This window comes from Tympanuchus pallidicinctus, unplaced genomic scaffold, assembly GCF_026119805.1.
Source record: "Tympanuchus pallidicinctus isolate F22 unplaced genomic scaffold, pur_lepc_1.0 scaffold10, whole genome shotgun sequence".
NCBI classification, from domain to species: Eukaryota; Metazoa; Chordata; class Aves; order Galliformes; family Phasianidae; genus Tympanuchus; species Tympanuchus pallidicinctus.
In genome coordinates, this window is record NW_026294619.1 from 20,975,558 (window position 1) to 20,989,744 (window position 14,187).

At 35.1% G+C, this 14,187-nt stretch overlaps 1 long non-coding RNA gene across 1 annotated transcript; it reads left to right on the forward strand.

The window, feature by feature from the left end:
- Window positions 1-2,361: 2,361 nt before the first annotated feature.
- LOC128072955 (uncharacterized) lies at window positions 2,362-12,933 on the forward strand. Its single transcript, XR_008202546.1, has 3 exons — window positions 2,362-2,454; window positions 10,132-10,207; window positions 11,207-12,933. It is a non-coding gene; the product is annotated as an uncharacterized LOC128072955 (long non-coding RNA).
- Window positions 12,934-14,187: the final 1,254 nt, after the last annotated feature.

Consider the following 14,187-nt stretch of genomic DNA (forward strand, 5'->3'; position numbering starts at 1 on the left):
CTATGAATTTTGGACCACTGAATTGATAATATGATAGTTATGACAATGGGTGGAGTTACCATAATCTATCTGTTGGAAATAAGACTGGTTAGAAATCGGTCCCTTACTAAAAGAAATAATGTGGAAATAATTAGAATAATAATAAGAAATATAAGAAATAATAAGAAATAAATAAGAAATAATATCAGAAATAATCCGCTCTATTATGTGACGTTCGTGTATATTACATGGAAAAATAACAACGCAAAATATGTCCTTTCTCCTTAACCAAATGCGTTCACTATATATATGTATATATGTACTATATACATATGTATAATTGTTTCAATCCTAGATGTAATAATTTGTGTTATTTTATACTAAAGAGTGAATTTGTTAAAGTTTGTTATAGTAACATTGAAAAGTAGGGGCATTTTCTATTTGCAGTACAAAATGGGACAAAGATCTCATCCTAAACAGAACCAAGTTGTGGGGATTTTTTTTTTTTTTTTTTTGAGGAAAAAAAAATACTGTGTACTTCAGTATTCAGAACAAATGTGTTCAGTTTCCAATTCTGTTGTGCTGTGCTGCAAATTCCTTTAGAATATTATCTTCTAACATCCTACAACCTGATTCATTGCCTTAATTTTAGTTTTAAACTCAGTGCTGAAAAAGTTCAGATCCTTTTCTCATAGGAGTTTTCAAAGAATTAATTAAAATATAATGAAATAAAGGGAGCGGTTGAATGGATTTCTGAACTAGTTTCATTTTTACTAGGGAAAAAAAAGCCTGTCAGGGTACAAATAGTAAGTGTGAAGGGACTGGCAGCAATGTAGGAGAGTTCTGTGAACTATGCTAATTCATTTAGCTATAGGAGGCAGTACATCAGAAGCTATATAGCTGAACCAATTTTTCCAAAGAGCCAATTTCTTCTTCTGAGATGAAGAAAAAAAAAATGGCTTTATAAACATCTCATGAGAAATTCACCATCACGGAGTTTAAAACCAGTAGTTCATTCTGTACTGTGGTGTGTTTTTCCCCATGGAGGGGAGGTGGACGGCCACTACCCAGTGCTTGTCCTGCTCCAAAGCTCTTGCTCTTTCCCTTTCCCAAAGAGGAATTTAAAGTTCAAGCTGTTCAAGTGCAGCCTAATGCACAATGTGTTCTTGGATAAATAATATTTCTACTGCTAGTGAACGACCTGGGATGCTATGTTTAAGAAATCTGGATAATGTTTTTCCAATATATGACAGGTTTTAAACTGTTCATTTAAAATCGCATCAGACCTTAGCTGCACATGAAACAGTGTTAATTGTAGAAATTTAATTATAGGACTGTGAGAACACTGTCAGACATGCATCACTGACCTGAGCCAACCCCACATGGGACACTTCCCATCTCTAATCACCCAGGCTAGGAGCTCTATACTAGCTCTGTATTCAGAGGCATGGAATCATAGAATTTCTGTGTTTGGAAAAGACCTCAAAGATCACCAGGTCCAACTGCAACCTACCCATACTACCCTAACTCTAACAATGCTCTGCTAAATCATGTCCCTGGACACCACATCCAAATGGTCTTTAAACACATTCAGAGATAGCGATTCAACCGCCTACCTGGATAGCCTATTCCAGTGCTAAACAATCCTTTCTGTAAAGAAGATTTTTCCAAATATCCAGCCTGAACTTATGCAACTTGAGGCAGTTTCCCCTCATCCTGTCACCAGTGAGAAGAGACCAATCTCTATCTTGCTGTAAGCACCTTTCAGATATTGGAAGAGAGCAGTAAGGTCTGCCCTCAGCTTCCTTTTCCACAGACTGAACAACACCACTCTCCTCATAGAGCGTATTCTCCAAGCTCTTCACCAGCCTTGTTGCCTTTCTTTGGACCTGCTTCATCATCTCTGGTCCCAATGCACTTACTGGCTTTTCCAAGTGAATCTAGACCCAACTTGCTCCTCACTGTGTCTGGATCTTGGTACCTGTCACAGTTACCACCATAAGGGGTTGGTCCCTCAAGACATGGTGGGTAGTGCAGTGCCCTGCAAATGTGAGAGAGGACTTCTTTACTTTGACAGGACTGGAACAAGCTGTTGGGGAGTCTTCTCTGGAGATATTCAAAACCTTCCTGAATGCTTTCCTGTGCAATCTATTCTAGGGAACCTGCTTTAGCAGAGGGGTTGAACAAGATGATCTCCAGAGGTCCCTTCTACTCCCTAAAATTCTATCATTAGGATGAAGTTGCACTCCTTGGATAAGCAGTTATATCTAAGATCTATAATAATATCCTTTAACAATGCATGGAAAGCTATGCCACATGAAACTAGAGGTGAAATTCACTAATTTATTTCTGGATAAATTATTTCTACTTATGGATATTTCAGACTAGAGAAGAAAAGACTCTGAGGTGACCTGATAGCAGCTTTTCAGCATCTAAAGGGAAGCTACAGGAAAGAAGGGACAGAGTCTTTTGCAGGTTTGTGGTGTTAGAACAAGGAGAAATGGTTTCAAAACTAAAGAGAGTAGATTTAGATCGTGTTGTGGTTTTATGGTTTTCAGCTATCAATATTTCACATCATAACATCATGTAGTGCACTGGTAGTTAAAGAGTTAATGCTTCAGTTCTGAGAAGAACAACTACATACCCCAGAGGACTTTGTGTTCAGAGACAAGATAAAGCCCCTGGCAATGTCGCTAAATCAGGCTGTCCTCCCTTCTGCTCATCCTGACTACATGTCTTGCATTATTGTAAGGCTTTTGGCTTTTGGACACTCCCTCTCATTATATTTGATTTATTAGCTCCAAATCAAATTATGTTGTATTATATTGTATTATAATGTGTTATCTTGCATTCTGATATGTTATTTAGTAAATTAGTTTGTTTCTCCTCAGGTTGTTGCCGCTGCTTTGTTTTAGTCCCATCTCTCTACCCTTTTCCCTTATCCCTTTCCAGAGGCACAGTTCCACAGGTCCCTCCACCCTTCTAGTCAAGAAAGCAAGCCGAATCAGCCCGTAAAAAAAAATTGACAGTTTGGATACAAGGAAAATGACTTTTCCTTGCAAGGATGGTGAGACACTGGAACAGATTGCCCAGAAATGTGGTGGATGCCTTGTTCCTGGAGACTTTCAAGGACAAGCTAGCCAAGGCGCTAAGCAACCGGATGTAACTGTGGATGTCCACGTTCAGTGTAGGGGATTTGGTCCAGATGACTTTTAAAGGTCCTTTCCAACTGTCACAGAGTTGATCAGATCAATCTATGTCCGTGACAGGGGCAACAGGCCTCTGCTCCTCCCCCCTCCACCCCAGTCCCACAAAAATGGGAAGGAAGGAAGGGAGAAAAAGAACAGCGGCTACAATCTATGGAGGTGAATTTATTTTATTATAATACTAGAATACAAGATAACACAATATATACAATTTAGTTGAAATTAAGATTAATAAATCAGACAAGATAAGAAAGAGAGTTCCTGGGACCGAGTCAAACCTGAAAACCTTGGAACAGCTAGGAAAGCACCTCCAGCACCCACTGCAAAGCAGCAAGAGAGCGCCCCCCCCCCCACCCAGAAGGGTCAGATCCTGTGACTTCTGTAATGTACAGGGATAGGTACCTGGAATTGGGGCATTAACACTTCAATGCCTCATACACTACATGATGTTTTGATGTGGAATACTGAAACCCGAAATTAAAAAACAAAACAAAACAAAAAAACCATAGAACCATGACACCAACTCTAAGCGTTCTATGATTCTATAATACATGCTATAGTGGATGCTCAAGAAAATCAGCAAGTAGACACTTTTGTTCATTTTCTTCATTCTCTTTTGTTTTTAACAAACCTTTCCAATTTCTGACAAGTCTCGTTGTTTATGATTGAAGTACTTCTAAAAAAAAAAAAAAATGTTTTTAATCAGAAAAGTACAAAAATGAGCAGAGATGATCAAAAGAATGGAGTGACACCTAACATAGACCTTGATAAATCTGTCTTGTCCTTTTTGAAATTTTTTATGTTCTAGCTTTGATATTCTCCAATAATGAGCTGCTCAGTTAATATCATGTAATCTAGAGAAAAGTGTTCTTCTGTTAGTTTTGAAGTACTACCTGACTATGTAACTAAATGTCACATATCCTTGGTATTGCAAGATACTATTGAAAATGTTCTTATGATTCTTCCTGGTATCTTCTGTGATTCTTTCTGTAGAGAATGTATTTTCTATAAATACAAAGATAATTTCCATATGTTCATTTGTTTGATTTTCTGTGATACCCTGTTTTTCTATGTTACTAGACTTTAAGCGGATATCTTTACTAAAAAAAAAAAAAAAAAAAGTAAAATGTGAATTTTCTCTGGGAAGTCTAGGTATCTTTATCTCTTAGTATCTTTTTCCCATTCATTCAAGTTTTTATTTTTTTCCTTCTAGGCTGTGAAGGTCTGCTAGTCTTCTTTTTTGCCTTGAATGCATATTAATAATATACATTGGCATACTCACCCCATAACTTGAAAATATCACATAAGTATATGATGCACTAAGGTTTTTTTGTCGGTTTATTCTTATTTTTCTTCCTTTTGTATTTTATACCATGGCTTGAGTAGAGCAATCTAGTGATTTCTTCCTCTAATGGATTAAGCTCTGAAGAAAAATAAAAGATCTTTGAGCAATTTGGGGTGCTTTTGTTTTGTTCAGGTGATAATGAGGTGGTGAAAACATTCTCTGTGTATATGTAGATAGTTAAATTTAAGAAATTCACAGTATTTTACTTTTAAGAGTACTAAGTCTCATCTCAACTCAGGATTACATTCTGAATCCAAAAGTAGTGTTTCTCTTTAAGAAGTGCAGCTCCTGTACAATCTAATATGGGCAGAGGATAATCTTATATCTTCTTTTCTGTGTCTTTTTTTTATTATTTGCTGCATAGAAAACTACTGCAATTTGATGCAGTCTTTAGTATTTGAATTGTTTTTAAAAATCCTCGACAGTGAAATACTATTGTATTCCTGTTGCTTTTCAACCATATCCCTTTCAGTATGCATTTTAAATATATTTTAAATTCATGCTTTCTATTTTATCCTTAATTCTTCAAATAGTTTCTTTGCAAAACTTAGCTTTACTTAAGACAAGCAAAGTCTTCTAACACTCTGGAGACCAATCTAAAAAAAAAGTCATTTTACCTTTATTTTCTTCTAACAGTTTCAAAAGGAAATTATACATAACCTGGAGAAGTTAGCAATGTGTTGTATTATTTTAAGAACATATCCTTTATTATTTAAAGTTTTCAGTAAATTTTATTTCTTGCTTCACTTAAATATTATAGCTCAGAGTACAAAGAAATCTTTGAAAATAATTTCTTGTTTATTTTTTCACTAAGAGAGAAATTTAGCTTTCTTCTACCAATATTTTGTATGCTTTGAAGTGTGATCAGGTTTTGTTGGGTTTTTTGTTTGTTTTAATTCAATCATTAATTCATTCATCCATTTATTTATTTTTAAATTGACAAATAACAGTATCATCAATGAAATGAATTCATCAAGTAAGAATATCATCCAAAATAACAGGTGCTTTAATAGTGTTTGCTGTATTACAGTAAGACAAATATAAACTGTCAAAATAGAAATACCTTCTGTTGGGAAAAGCATGGCATGGGAGAATTCACTCCTAACAATGGAATAACTTGATCTGTCTTGACCTACTTGTCTTTAATCTGACTGCTATGAAAGATATCAACAGATTCTGGTGGGTCCTTTCCAATTCAGGGTATTCCATGATTCCATGATTCTGTGATTCTCTGATAGCTCAGCTTTTAATATCTGGTAGTTTAGCGTTTAGAATTTAAACTTTCCTTTAAGCAGTCTGATACTGGCCGTTTACTCTTTCATCTTTTTGACTCCGACATTTTTTTTAATTCCAGATTCTTTTATTGTTCTGTAAAAAAAAAAACCCTTATAAACAGAGAACAAAACTATTCTTTCCCAATTCTCCAAAAGAAATTGAAAAAACAACAGAGCAAACCTTTTCTAGAAGGTGCATCTTCTCCTTATATCATTATTTCCTGCTCCCAGACTTACTGCAACTTTTTGTAAATTCCAAAAAGTTTTTCTCTGCTTTCTCATAACTTTGGGTGTGAAAAAGTGTGTGAAAGGTGTGTGAAAGAGGTAAGACTATCTGGAAAACATTAATTCAGGCCTTTCTATTTCTTGGAGAAAAATCAGGGAAGCCATGTATCGTGACCTCGTTTTTTGTTTGGAAAGGGATAATCTTGTAACAGGAATGGAAATAACTGTTGGATAGACGAGAATGCAACAGATAGATGAGGTGATAAAATAATACAGAAGAAATTAACGGTTAGTTATATTCAGTAGACAGGAAATTTTTTAAATGTCTGCTTTTACAGCACTAAAATAAACTAGCTTGCTTTTTCAGTTGATAATATTAATCTTCTCATAAATGTATTAATAAAAATTCCTAATATGAATGGAAATAAGAGAGAATAAACTTAGAAAGAATCATTCTACCAGAAACTCTCTATAGAAAGTATTTTCACAATTTCATGAGTATTCTTCATTTTATTTCTTCCCCTTACGTTCATAAAAAGCATCCATTTTGACATTTCCACTTGTTTTTCTTGATATTTGTAAAATCAGCTGTAGCAGGTGTAGTTGCTCTGACACTTTACTACAATACTCTGAAGTGACAACTAGCAATGCCATTTTTGGGAACAAAACTGCCATGAGGGCAAATTCCTGGTGTTAGCTTTCTACTAATTAGGTAAATGTACGCTTGAGGTTACATTTGCATGCATCCATTTGCATAATTATCTCAAATTTAATAGTATACTCACCATATCCCATAGCTACTTGGGATGCAATTATTTTGACAATTATTATTAGCAGATATTATAAATAATTCAGGACATATTAATGCAAAATAAATCCATTAAGACCAAAGCCCTAGGGCAGAAAGTCTGACTCTCATAGAGTGATGAACAAAACACTTTTCTTGGATGCCAGTTTTTGTACCATGTGAGAGTATACAGGAAGAATGGTCAAAATGTGACATAGAATGTGTAGCATTATAATGTTATCAAAGCATAAGCTATGTTTAATATTTCTCTAATGTAAAAAGGAAAATTTTGTTTCTGTAGTACTTAATAAACAGAAATGTTTTCTTGGAAAACGTCTGGTAAAGTTTATGGTAGGTGAATGATGGACAAGAATGTGATTGAGAAAAAGCAGCTGGATATATCAAAGGCAAATATTGTCTATCCAACTCAGTTGACTCAGTTGATGAAATAACTAGATTTGTGGACATGGAGAGAGCAGATAATCTCATGTTTCTTGACCTTAGGAAGACCTTCAGTAATGCCTCCTCTGGTATTCTTACAGCCAAATTGGACATGCTGGATAAATGGAGGGTTATTGGAATATCAGATTTAAAAGTCCAACTGGCAGTTTGTGATAAGTGTTGACACCAGATATTACTGATTAATGGCTTTATTAATGACCTCAGTGTTTGGATAGAATGCACCATCAAGCAGTCTGGATGATACCGCACTGTCAGAGGAACTGGTCAAAGAGACTTTCAGAGAGTGAAAAGATCACCCTGAGCTCAACAATATGAAGGTGAAGTTCTGGGCTTGAGATGGACTAAGCTTGTGTAACAGTGCCAGCAGTATGGCAACTGGTTTCAAAAAGTGATTATTCCCTTTTAATAATGCTTGTGAGACCACGTCTTGAATATACATTGATTAGACGCAGAAGTCTCTAATGCTAAACTACTGAACTCCTGAAGTATTTCTTCTTGATAAGGAGTTAAGAAGGATGACCCATTTGCTCTAGTGCAGGTCTTGCCACAATGCAAGAAATTGGAGTTTACTTCAAAAATACTAAAATACCAATCACTTTGTAACAATTTCTTAAGTTTATTTCTCAAAATTCTTAACAAAATGTTTGTAGAAGTAATTCAAATTTGGTGTTCATATGTGCAGTGTATTACATGAAACAGATCTGAAATCTTTCTTCTTCAACCTTTTGCTATATTCAGTCAGAAATTTTCTTTGGCATTCTGTCTCACTCCAATTTATAGGAGGGAGATGAGGTTCTTTTAATAGCTGCATACCCGGCGTGAGATTAAGAAACAATGGTTCAAATGTTGGTCCAACCAGTCTATTATAAATCCTAATCAGAGTGATGGGGAAAGGAAGGAGGCTGATAGAAAAGATAGGAAAGAAGCAAGAACTGTGTAAAGCAGGGAGAGTCACCACCAGGTTCAAGCACGTCCCATTGCACGACGTTTCAAAGGTCCAAGATAGAAGCAGTGGGGGGGGTGAGGGGAGGTGGGAAGGGGAGCAACAGCATGGCTGGTCTTGGGGATCAAGCAGGAAGCAGGAAGAAGTCACAGAGCCAATCTGGGAGGAAGCAACAGGACTCAGGCAGCAGGCCCAGTAGAGTCCATCAGCATGCACGAATGTCATAGGAGGCAGACACCTATCGTCATGGTTTTCAATTCCTCTTTTATCCTACTTGTTCTCCTGCGTATGTGACATCCCTGGGCACTTGAGCAAGAGTCATGTGAGTACCCCTGAGATGGCCATATTCCTTGAGAAAAGTCCACACAAGGCTGCTTCACAGCCATTAAGCTGCATCTTATCTCTCTCTCGCTGCCCCTGACCTTGTCCATCTGTGTCCCTCAGACAAAGGATTTCTCAACCCTTGCCCAGGACTTGCTTGGACTTGTTCATCTGTGTCTCCAGAAAGCCTTGAGACAATGATGTAAAAGAATAATCTCTTACACATTCCTGAGAACTTTAATTTTGGATCCAGCACTAGTAAGCACTTAACCTTAAAAAAAATCCTGTTATTTTTACATGTTATTATTATGTGCCCTCTGATAATTTATAATCAAAATTTTGAAATGTGTTATAAAGCTTTAAAGCTTTGACACTGTGTACATATATATGTTTGTAGCCAACTTATAACATTACATCTATTAGACCATAAAAATTTCATAAAGAATAATTCGTTCTAATTTTGAAGAAAAAAAACTTATAACAAAATAAACCAAATAATATTGCTTATTCTAAAAATGTCTGTCTTCTAATAAGTGTCTGGGTAAATGGTCCAAGATCAATGAAAGTTAACAGGGTTCCTTTAATGACTGTTTTTTTTTCCTTAAAATTGAATTAATCTAAATTAGATTTCAATTTGAGACAATTATGAAAGAAAATATCTTAATGCTGTTTTTTAACAAAAAAAATTAACAGAACAGCAACTGTGAAACATTTAAGAAGTATGTGGTCATATAATGCATTCTTGATTTCAGCATTAAAGTTCCCCCATTTTCTGTACTTAGGGAGGTATGAGTTGTTATTCACACCAGTGTTATGAACACAGAATAAGTTGTCACGGTTTTATGATTTTTCATAAGATCATCTGACCTCCTTTTTCTTCTTCGTCAGGCTCTGCTCCCTGCTGCTCGTCCCAACAGCACACATCACTTCAACATTAGTGAAAGGCCTTAAGCTTTTGGACAATCTGTCATTATATTTGATTTATTAGCTTCAATTCTAATTATAATGTTTTATAGTGTGTTATCTTGCATTCCAATACCATATTTAGTAAATTAGTTTGTTTCTCCTCAGATCGTTGCTGCTGTTTTTAATTATTTTGGGGCCCCCTGTTTCCCCTGTGAAGCCAGAAGGGGTGGAGCCAGGCTCCTAGATCTATTTAAGAGTTGGCTACCAGTAGGGAAGGATCTCTTCTGGAGATTGCCTCTGCTGTAGTTTTGTAAGTGAGCCCAGGGTAGGGGTAAGCTTTTCTATCTATTTTCTTTTGTTATTGTTATCTACTTTGCCAAACTCTCTTGTTTATTTTGTAATTATAACATCTTAATGTTCACTGACTGTACACTTATTTATTAGTTTGGGGATTATTTATCTTGATATTGGGGCCTTTTAGTCAAGTTTGAGCTGAAAAATGACTGGAGTTACAGTTTTAAATTTCTTCATAAGGACTGTAATTGAAAACTCTGAATTAAATTAAAGTGATGTTAAAGAGTTTTTTTTTTATATATATATATATATATAAACATATATAAGCATTCAGGCTTTATAGTCACATGTTATTCTAATGCTGACATGGATTTCTGTGTGTGTGATAGGATGAAAGCAGTGCATGATCTTGATTTTTCTTCCACGCACGTGATGTTGTATGCTCTCAGTTCTTCTGTGGAAACAGTGAGTCACTTTGACATACGGTGAGGAATTTGAACTATACAGTTTCTCTTTTCTTCTAATTAGGTATTAATCAAGTCAAGAGAGATATTAACTTAAATGGTAGCTGGGCTTCAAGCCCTAGAAAAAGCTTTATATTTGTAATAGAATTTATGCCAGTGTAAATCAGGAAAAAAATGAATGTATATGCATTCAAAGAGTATCTTCAAATAAAGCTTGAAGCACTATGTTATTTGTTGCAGCTGATAAAATATTTCAGCAAGAAACTGGCATTTATTTCCATGTTTTTTAGAAGAATTAACAAGTTCCAAAATCACAAATCAAAAATTCAGTTCAACCTATGTTTATGCACTGCAAAAGATTAAGAGGTAAGGATATTTAAATTTGGCTAGACTTGGTCAAGTACTGAACTTAATGTGTGTTATGTCACTTGCATTGCACAGAGATGACCAGGTATAAGGATTTGAAACAACTCTTCAGAAGTTTTAGCTACAAAATTTGTATTGGCACTTCTGAATAAAAATTGTCTATATTTGCCAGTATCTAAAATGGGGGGGAAAATAATATATTGATAAATATAATAAATATTTTAAATATTTAAAAATACAAAATATTAAAAATTATACCATACAATGATTATTTATTATACCATACGATGATTATTTATTATACCATACAATGATTGATTACAGATTATAAAATATAAAATATTAAAAATATTAAAATATTTAATGCATAAATTAATAAATAATAATCTTGCGATCACCCATCTTGAGTCTGTTCCCCAGAATACACTGACTGTGTCTCAACTACAAGCACAGTAAACATCCTACAAGATTTTTCATCCTCTTAGCTATTGGCTTTGCAGAGACACACCATGTTGTACAGGGTATGTCATCATGACTACAGCTGCTTTAAAAGAGGTTCATCTACGTTCAGCTTCACACTGTGGCACTGGTGGCACCACTCCTCTCATATTTCCTCTCTCTCATTCCATTTCAGGATCCTCAGGCTTCTGGAGATCCTGGTGTTTCGGCTCATGTCATTGTTGCTACATTTCCCATGGGGTCCAGCTCTGAATTATGGGTGCAAGAAAATCTACTCCTCTGGATGCCACTTCACTGAATCCTTTCTTATGGGGAAAGGAAAGGAGTCACTGTTTTTCTGAGCTTTGCTATCAGTGACAGCCACTAAACACAGTAGCATTATTTTTTTTTCAACATTGTTAGTGAAAATACGCATTTTCTGTTTTCTAGTATGAACGAACTTCATACTATTCTAACTTCTCTGATTCTCTGAAGCTCTGGGAAAAGCATATATAAACATATTATGTTTTATGTTTAAAAAAAAAAAAAAAAAGACTCAAACACAGAAGGGGGCTTATTAACTGTCCCTTACTTTCTTGGTTTGATAAAAGAAGGATGAATAAACAGATGGGGTGAAATTCCCAATTTCTCCATTTTTCTAATGGAGAAGTACTTTTTCCTTAATATCTTCATGTTACTGTAGCAATATAATCTTAAAATAATGTATGTATTGTGAAATTTAAGGAAAAAAACACTTTTCCTGTTTTTTGCTTATTACTAATGAGATCTTCAGATTAAAATATTACTAACTTACTCTGAAATCTAAATTTCAGTTACCTCTCTCTTAAACAAAAAAAAAATATCTTAGTGGAAGTCTTGTACCAATACAAAATTCTATGTTTCCTTATAAACTGCACTCTGAAATACAGTCTGTTAGAAAAATAAGTAATAGACTGGTATTGGTATTCACTGTAAGAATCTAGCAGTTTCTTTAGATTTCTTTTTTTTTCACTTGGCTGATGGAATAAATTCACTTCTAAATTTGATGGAATTAATTCACTTTTGAGAAACTTTTTCTTTATAATAAATGGTAGTAATATTTCCTCATCATATTAAGCATTTTTAGTGATTTCTAAAGTTAAATATTACATGTGTGGGCTTTAGGTCCCACTCAAATTGCATTAAATATGCAGTACACCTTGTGGTATTTGGCAGCTTAAATGACCAGTGATGTTCTAACTAGGCTATGAGAACAGAAAGCTGGAGGTGTAACTCACCCCAAACTTTGTCAAGACTTTGTATATTACACCAGTGAAAATTTCCTTCAAAAATAGTAATGAAATTCCAACTGAAATTTTTGTTTTTAACATAATGAACAGCTTAAAGAACTAATAATTATTCTCTTCAGGAAAAAATACTTTTATTGCTATTGAGAGGAAAAAATCAAAATAATGTATAATTATATATTACTATATATATATGTATATATTTTTCCTCCAGAAAATATGCATTTTGAATTACATAGGGTTCCAAGGAAATTGTAATTCATTTGTCTGTCTATACTTGTTTTCTCTTGGGCTAGCTTCTCAAACTGGATGATGTTTCCTGTAATGTATCATTCTGATGATTCACCATAATCTTCTTTCTTGGAGAAAATATGAGTGCACCCTTTGGGAAACAGAATGAACTCATAGAATGTGGTCTGAAGAGACATGTGAGAGCAAAGCTAATCGAACTGCAATCCTCATAAGACAGAGCAGGATTATTATTATTTTTTAAATTGCAATAATTTGTATGTAATATTCAGAAAGAAAAAACAAAACAACAGGGCTTTCTGAGGAAAAGAAATAGGCAATAACATAATTTATTTTTAATAATAAATTGTCTGCTGACAGTTGGTTTTTTGTGGTTTTTTTTTTTTTTTTTTCTTCAAGAAAGGATACAGTTAACAGACAATCTTAAAGCAGTTGCATTGTAATGCTCAGACAAATATCTAACAAGTATATTTTCATCCCACATCTGTGAAGAAAACAGAAATGGTGAACATTCTGTGCATTTACCTAACATTCCTTGGTGTGCAAGGCAAGAAAAAATTATTCAGTTACAAATATTCCTTCAGTGAATGAGAATTCAGGCTAGGCTAGATCACAGGAGTTTCTATGCTAGAAGTATGCTTGATATCTTCCAGGTTTTCCAATACACCAGGGTGGCAATTCCAGATATGTGTACAGGCTGGTAGACAAAAAGCTTAACATGAGCCAAAAGTATACATTTGTGACTCAAAAGGTCAACTGTATCCTGGGCTGCTTCAAAAGAGTGGTGGCCAGCAGAGAAAGGGTGGTGACTGTTCTCTACTCTGTTCCAGTGAAGCTCCGCCTAGAGTACTGTCTGTGTCCTGGCTTGAGGTTCCCAGGAGGAATGTGGAGCTGTTGTAGTGAGTTAAGAGGAGGGCCACAAAGATGATCAAAGAACTGAAGCAGCTCTTCTATGAAGAAAGACTGAGGAAGTTGGGCTTGTTCATCCTGAAGAAGATAAGGCTGTGAAAAGGTCTTACGGTAGCCTTCTAATACATAAAGGAAAAGATGGGAAGGCACATGTAGTGATAGGATGACAGGTAATAGTTTTAAACTGAGAGAGGATAGATTTATATATAAGGAGTAAATCATTGATGATGATAGAGGTAAGGCACTGAAACCTGTTATCCAAACAAGCTGTGTATGCCCCATCCCTGGAGGTGTTCATGGCCAGGTTGACTGGAACACTGTGCAGTCTGAACTAGTGGTGGAAACCCTGCCCGCTATGGAGGAGCTGGAACTAGATAATCTTTAGGGTCCTTCCCAACCCAAGAACTTCTATGATTTAGCAGATTGCTAAAATGATCCAAATGAATACAGGAAAGGCTTCCTAAACAACTGGTTGAAATGAAAGTTGACATAAAATCACCTAGAATCTGAGAGAGACAATGAGAATTGAGAAATGTGCTATGATCCTACCTTTTTAAGAAAATCAGTATTGGCATCTTCCACAAAGCCATCATGTGCAAACAAAGTACTTAAGGAGTCACAAGAAAATTCTTCTTATGGGTGTATGACATACTTTATATATATAGTCTTAGTCAGGGGGCTCCTAATCTTTTTTAAAACTTATACGTATTGTAATGAATTCAGAGTTTATTGA